Genomic DNA, 8207 nt, shown 5'->3' with positions numbered 1-8207 from the left:
ATAATTCAAAATCATCATCAAATTAAGAAATTGAGACATGGGCTTGATAGAATACAAAGCAACGATCACAAAAAACGTAGAAATTATCAAAAATCAAGCAAAACACATACCTAAATAAAAAATGACCAAGGCCGAACCCTAAACAAGCTTTTATCTTTTATTTTCCTTTGATTTTCGGTAAGGATGAACATAAAATGACAAATATCATGCCTTTGTTTTATTTTAATTATCATATTAACCAAATACCAATTTTACCCTTTATTATAAAACCATTTAATCATTAAACATAAGCCCATTTATGTCCATTAATCTTTTCAATGGCACAATAGAAACTAAGGACCTTACAATTAAAAATCCATAGTGAATAGACACTTTTAACGTATAACATACAACTTTTACATTTTATGCGATTAGGTCATTTTTCTAAATTAAGAACACAAACGATCAAATTTTCACACGAAACTTTCACATATATCAATTCATTTATTATAAGCACGAAAAATTATATTAAAATATTTTTTGACTCAGATTTGTGGTCCTAAAACCACTATTTCGACTACAGTCTAAACTGGGCTGTTACATTGATACTAAGGAAGCCTCAAAATCTATTTTCAAGTTTTCATTTTGGCTTTCCAAATCAATTTTTGTTTTCAAAAGAAAATCATTTTCAACTTTTAAATTTGAAATCATTTTCTTGTATTTGGAATTCATAGTCTCAAATTCCAATACTAACTCATTAAAAGCATCTTGTAGTTTATCAAAAGAATATGAATTTAAATAATGTGAACTAGAAGATCTGTAACACCCCTCACTCGTTTTAGGCAATCGCTACAGATGGGAGGTGCCACCGAAGCATGTACAAGTAAGAAATTTTGGATCTATTTAAGAATTATAAGTTTAAAACACTTTTGTAAAATAATTAAAACATGTTTTAGATGAATTGAAAATTTTAAAAACATTTTAAAATCATTGAGAATTTATTCGAAGTTGATTAGAATCCAAACGGGCCTCGAAAGGTCAAAACAACTTGAAAAAGTGCAAGGCTGCTACAAGGGCACACGACATCGCGATGGGGAACATTTGATGTTGCAACATGACTCACTGATTTAACGAGGCATGATGAGGTGAAGTGTAAAGTTGTGATGTTGGGCTTCGTAGTAACGACGTTGCAACTTCGTGGTCTTGACATCACTCACTAAATGCTCCCAAAACACTTCAAAAATACTATAAAACATCCTTAAATACCATCAAATCATATCTCATGGTTCCAAAGCATTTAAAAACATTCTAAATCATATTTAAACATAATTCCAAATCAAAAACATGTTCAAACCAATTTATAATTAAAAAACTTGTCTTAACTTTCTAAGGAGTTTACAAACAGCTCTTGATTTTACAAATCCAAACACTTATAAACACTTATGATAGTCTAAATCTCTATGTACATGCCAATAACCTATATAAATAACCTTCAATAATTAATGAACAACTTCAAAAACTTGATGGGTGATGTGATGCTCCTGAACAAAGCTTCAAGCTTCTCAAACAAGGTCCTTTACATACACATTTTAAACAACTAATGTGTGAGTTTAAGAACCTTAGTAAGTATTAATGGATAAATCTACTTATCCTATGCTTTGTTAGTGTTGAGCCCTTCTTAAACATGTCTTTATCAATTCGTTAAAACCATATTTTAAATTCATTAACAAATTAATTAACACAAGTCAACTTATAGGGCTCAACTTACCACGTTATAGTTCGTTAACTTATTACATTATGAAATTCATAACTAAAACTTTTATGAATGATTAATATAGTATTTAATATTTTGTACCTTAATTGCCAACATTTTTCATATACGGATACATACATAAATTTTCATACATTTCCCTTACATATTATAAGATTCATCCCCTTTTTTCCTATTTTAAGGTAAACAAGATGGTCAATTACTATAATTCTATTAAGAGTAAATTCACATAGGCCAAGTACATACATACTTATTATCGTTTCAATTCCATAGTAGCATATTTTCATAAATGAGCAATTATTCATGTTAATGTTTTTATGGGCATCTTTGTCCGAACTTGTTCTTGCTTCAAAGGTCTTTTACTCATAAGGCTTTCGGTTTGGTCAATATACTAAAACCCAGCTTCAGTTAAAAAAAAAATGGTTTGTTATGTGCCCTTAATCTTCTGAGCTTGAGATCGCCATTTGCCATTGATTGGCATGCTTGATCCCATCTAACCAATGAATTCTTATTAGCACCCTTAACGGACCCCACACAAAGTTCTTGTCTAGTTTTCTATCTCATCACATACATTTGACTTAAATTAAAGCAGATTGCATGACATAGTTGAGTATACACATCACCATCGATTTAGCCAAAGTAACTCTGCACATTAAAGAAAGCATTTTCGCATCCCACCAACCCAGTCTATTCCACAATAAAAAGTGGTACTCAAAGATATCACTTGTAACCTGGAAACCCAAAGTTTTATTTATATTTGCCTGAACCTATACAAGTATTTATGTCTTCTTATTGTTGTTTTTATTTTCAGAGAAATAATTACTTACATATGATATGGATATAAAATGTTTTACAAAATTGATATTATATGTTAACCCCAAAACCAACTCCACAAAAAAAAATACTAAGAGAATCAAAATATTATTGTAAAATGCTTTTGCCTTTCATAAAAAAAACAATTTAAACCAAAAATAAATATACAAATAGTAAGAATTTAACATAATACATCAAGTATTCAAATCATCAACTTTACCTTTCTCAATTAATGTTTTATTATTATTATTATTATTATTATTATTATATATTGCATAAAATTTATTTTTCCTCATGTCCGATATCTGCCATAATATAATAGTGAAAAATTTTAGATTCTATAATATTAGAGTTATGACATTTTTTAGACTCCACAAAAAAATTAAGAGTGTAAAAAGTATTATATTTCTTTATATAATCAATTTTAAAAATATTTTTACACACTATAATATATTTGTCAAATCTTGAATCGCTTGTGAAGTTTATAAAACTTGCCTAATGTATCAAATAATTTTAAAAAATAAATAAATACATATATAAGAAGCACATGATAATATATCAAATACTAACTCAATATAATATAGAATAAATTAACTCTATAAAAGTACTGTGAAAATGGTTTTATTGTCAATAATTGTTTTCGAAATATTATTGATAATATATATATTGAAGAAAATCTTATCTTTTTCTCGTAAGATAAAATTGAGCCTTTTTCCTAAACGGCTTATGTTAGAACAAATGAGGGAATCAAACACGTGTACAACTTTGACTCGGTACGAGAAAGAAAAATAAGAACGGAAAGTGCGATAAAAGATCAAAACTTTAATTTATTAAAGGACAAACAAATCATATTTAGCCACGTCATAATCCTAATATGTTATTTCTTTATTTCTTTGCGGTCCTTCCTTACCCTCCTTTGCCCCCAGCACACTCCAATGATTAAACTCATTGCTAAAAGGGCTAAAATCGTGAATCCATAAAATCTCCTGTTTTTTAACTGACAATAATAATAATTTATTTAAAAAAGTTCTTTAAAAAAAAGGGAAAAGAGAGCGCGAGAGAGAAAGCGTACGGCAATGGCGAGACTACAATTAGATTTGTTTTTTTCTTGGAATTGTTTCTTTTTTGCAGTTCTTTTATTCGTATAATACATTGCGAAGTTTTTATTTTCTCTTAATTAGTTTAGATCTGTTAGATTTGTATTTTCTTTCTGTCGATTCTTTATTTTTTTTATGAGAGCATGGAAAATTTTTAGCGTTATTATTGAAAAAAAAAAGGGGTAAAGACACTGGAGGCAGCGGTTCATCGATCTCTTCCTGAGAATTTTGTTGTGAGAATAACACAAATACATGAATCGATCGATAAACCTCTGCATCCAGCGCCTTAACTCTCTTTTATTTTATTTTTTTGAACTTTTTAAAAGTATTTTTTTCCATGAAGTTTTATGTTAGTTATTAACAAAATCTGTTTTTTGGTTGCAGAAATTCTTTTTTTTTTAAACTATAGATCTTGATATAATGAGTAAATTTTTATTTTCCATTACTTCTGTATATATTACCTTTTAGAGTGTTCTTTTTCTTTGTTTTTTTTTTTAAAGATTTTACTAAGACTAACTATTAATGGCGTAATGTTTGGTGGCTGCAGTGAAGCGGAAGGGGCTACGTTATCGTTTCCCAGTTGTCGACCCTACCTGGTTACTGATTATTTTTCAAATAAAAGTTGCAAATATTTAATCACTATTTTTCCCCTAAAATTTATGCTAAATTCATTATGCGTTGATTTTTTTTAATTGAATAGTGGATGAATAAATATAGCCAAACTTGGTATGAGATTGAAATCCATTGGCTGCCTTTTGATTTCCTCATTAATCGGTGATTTAGTTCCAAAACTAATTTTATTGCCTATTAACTTTTTATTTTTCTTACTCATTCGGAAATCGGTATTGTAGGTAAATTCTCTAGCAAATGTGAAAACCCGTCTTGGATTTATGAATTCGACGATCCGAGTTCGGGCAACATAAATTTTAAATTGGGTTGGGGACGTTCTTAGTGATTGTATGGTAGGGAAATTTGTCTAATAATGTTCTTGATCTTGTGTTAGTTTTTGTATATATATTTTTTACATTTGAAACACTTATAACCAAATTATTTTTGTTGGTTTGTTACCAGATTCAGAGTTACATATTATTTTTTATTTTCTTCTTGGATTTGTGTAAGTATCCATAATTGCTTTTGAGCTTGGTATTTATTGTTAAGGTTCTTAAGTAAGAAAGGGATCGATGGGGTTTCGCCTGGATGTTTTTCCATTTATGGTATATTTAATTGAATGTGGATTGTTTCGTTTGATTGTTCATTTTAGTTGCATTCATCATGGTTTTACAGATTAGCAATGTTTAGATCATGAGCTGGTGTGCGCTGTTTTGGTAGTTCATAATGTTGTAAAAATTCTGATGATAACTGAAAGTTTCTATGACATGAGATTCTCCCGGTGGTCCAAACTCCAAACGCCGGTAAGGCTTCCCTCCTAGGCTACAAATAGTTGAACATTCACCTACTTGTATTCAATGTGAGTTATGTGTCTCGTATAGATAATGTTGAACTTTTTTAAAAATTTCCATGTATTTTGGATATACGTATCTAGATACCCATCCAATTTAAACCAAAAGGGATAACATACCCTTTTTTCTTTTTTTTTTTGCAAATGTGTGTTTTGCAGTAGTGGAACTTTACCGGAGAGTAATAGGCAATTAATTTGCAGCCATTTGTGTCATTTTCCCTGAGCATGATGAAGTCAAAACCAAAAAAAGTTTGTTTCTTTGTAGAAAAAGTTATCCGATGAAATGAAGTTACTAAGTGGGGGGACACAACTTCGTCATTGCGGCGTGAAAGTGAGGGAAAACTACTGGTACAGCTAGCAAGTTGTAAAAGAATCTGCTGTTTTCATGTGAACAAATGGAATCTGGTATCAAAATCCTATCTATCAAGCCTATAATGGAAATCAAATCAAGTTAAATTCCTTCCTTGGGCTTCTAGTTTTACCAAGTACCAACCGAAAAGGGTGGGTCTTGTTACTCGGATTGTCATGTGTTAGATATGGGCATACGGCCGAAGTAAGTATTACTCTTTTTTTTTTTTTGGAGGGTTCTTAAGGCTTATATCTTCACACTGACATATTAGAAAAACGAAGTCTGGGTAACGTAAGTTATGGGAGCGTGGGTATGAGCTCCAAAAGAAAAGGAAAGAATTCCAGAGGGAACATATGCAAGGTGAGTATATTCTTTCATTGTTGTCTTATCTTATTCATTGTTAGGTTGTAATTTTTTTGCACCTGTTGTACTTGATATTCTAACGTCATTCCAATAGGAAAAAGAAAGGGAATCCCTTTTCATTTTGTCACTGAGATTTGATATGTGCTGTGTGATTTATTCATGGTTAGTTTAGGTGAAAAAAACTTTTAAAAAGTATTTTTAAAAAATTAATTAACGATTATCATTGTAATACAAAAATGTTTTTGTGAAGATGAAATGTTTATTTCATAGAAAATTTAAGGGAATTAAAAAATTAATTTCATTAAAAAGTATTTTTTTTAAAAGTTAATTTTTAACTTTTTGGCTGAGTTTAAATCTTGGTTCAGGTTGGTTCAAAAAGTTACTTGTTAACTATTATTATTATTATTATTATTATTATTATTATTATTATTATTTAGAAAGCATAATTTGGGTTGAAAAGAATGGTAAACAAAACATTAGTAAAATGTTGAAGTGTGCGGATATGGATATGGATATGGATATGGACATTGAGTTTCAAAACTTAAATTTATTGGTCAATTTTTAAGGTCGATTATATAAATAAATTATATTAAGCTTATATAACATGGCAAAAGGGCTCTCACTCGGCTCTTTTTTCTAGGTGCCATTTGTTGAAGTTCTGAGTTTGGGTATTTTTTATCACCAAGGCCTAATTTTAGGGCGCAATTATATAGCCACCATGTAAAAGAAAATTTGCAGAAATATGTAAAAATATAAAGTGACTTTGTTTTTCTAGAAATTACTGCTTACCATATAAATGATTTGAGTTTAAAGTAATATGTGCATATAAATATAAAAAATTATTTGATACAAATATGTTACATGTTTTCAGGTGTAATAATAAATTATTTTTTGATTTTTACATTTACAAATTTAGATACGAGAAACCGAACCACTAGAATTTAGTTTTTTTTTTACACAATAGTGAAGGTAGAAAGTGAGACAACACAGCTTAAATTTGTATACAATAGATATTTAAAAAGAATTTTAACTACCTTTCAAAACACACTAAAATTTAGTGTTAATATACAACCATTTTGTAGTTTTTAAATTTTATTCGTGGAATTAAAAGTCTTTACCATTATCAAAACAACAAATTTTACTGTTTTTTAAGATTATTTGGGTTTGGTTTGATTTCATCATTATCCGTTTTGAGTTATTGAATAAATTGGTTTTGTATATATAAAATTTAGTTCAAATGTTTCACGAGTTTAATCTGATTTTTTTTTAACATTTATGTTCGTTATTTTTAATTACTGTTAGAAAGGGTTTCGATTTCAATTACTGTTGGATTTTAAGCTTTAAATTACAAAATTTAATTATATGAGTTGCACTAGGTTTAATAGAGATGAGAATAATGAAAGGGTAGCAGGAATTTCAATATGGGTAATGATGGCTACGTTGTCGTGACTTGATAGGGACCTACCTCGCTATGAAAATGACTGCCTTGGCATTAGTTTTGTAACTATATATCATCTAATAGCTTCATTTTTAATAATAAAAAATTGCTTTTGTTTTATTCAAAAATTCTTTTATAACCATTGAGATTCCATATGGCTAGCAAAAAAAGAAAAGCATGGTCCTACCCACTTTTACCTTCACCCCTGCTGCCATCAACCTATTGAAATTAAAATCATTATACCATTAATATTAAAGTAAGGTAGTCATCACCCTTCTTATGGATGTATTGATTTTTTTATTAGTAATAATACATATTGATATTGGTATGTATTAATATATCACTTTAGGTCAATTATTTTTACAAATTGATTTTTTTAAAAAAAAATTGATATATGTATATAAAAATATGGAGTATGTCTCGCATTTCAGACAAAATAGGAAGTGGCATCTCGATGAGATAAAACTTGATGTCACGACAAGCAGCCAACGTCACAACGAGAAGAAAGTCTTTATCCCAATGACACTTTCTCGTCACGACGACATGAATCCACGTCATGATATAGCGACGTGTTCTTCAAGTTTTTCAGGTTTATTCTCTCAGTTAAACTCTGTTTTGGTTTCCTACTTAAACTCTGATTAACCTAAGAATATTCTAAACATAAAAGCTATGAATTCCAATCTATAAACAAACCTTAGGTACCCTAGGTTTAAAGAACAGAAAATAACACAATTGAGAGAGAATTCTGTGATTCAGTTTGAAAGGTTTTCTTTCGGGTTTTTGGGGTTTCAGATTTTCTTTGTTTTGACTCTTTCCATCTTGTAGTTTTCTCTTATTAGTGAAATCTCTTTTTTCCTGTGGTTTTATATTCTCTTCAGAGAAGTTTTTCCACGTAAAATATTGTGTGTTTGATCTTTTCAATTTATTTGTTATAATTC

At 29.2% G+C, this 8207-nt stretch overlaps 1 long non-coding RNA gene across 1 annotated transcript; it reads left to right on the top strand.

Moving 5' to 3' along the window:
- Positions 1-3502: 3502 nt before the first annotated feature.
- LOC107887064 (uncharacterized) lies at positions 3503-5958 on the top strand. The gene is made up of 2 exons (XR_001680986.2): positions 3503-5072; positions 5279-5958. It is a non-coding gene; the product is annotated as an uncharacterized lncRNA (long non-coding RNA).
- The last annotated feature ends 2249 nt before the right edge of the window (positions 5959-8207 follow it).

Source organism: Gossypium hirsutum, chromosome A03, assembly GCF_007990345.1.
Source record: "Gossypium hirsutum isolate 1008001.06 chromosome A03, Gossypium_hirsutum_v2.1, whole genome shotgun sequence".
NCBI lineage: Eukaryota > Viridiplantae > Streptophyta > Magnoliopsida > Malvales > Malvaceae > Gossypium > Gossypium hirsutum.
This window is presented reverse-complemented; position numbering and strand designations above follow the sequence as displayed.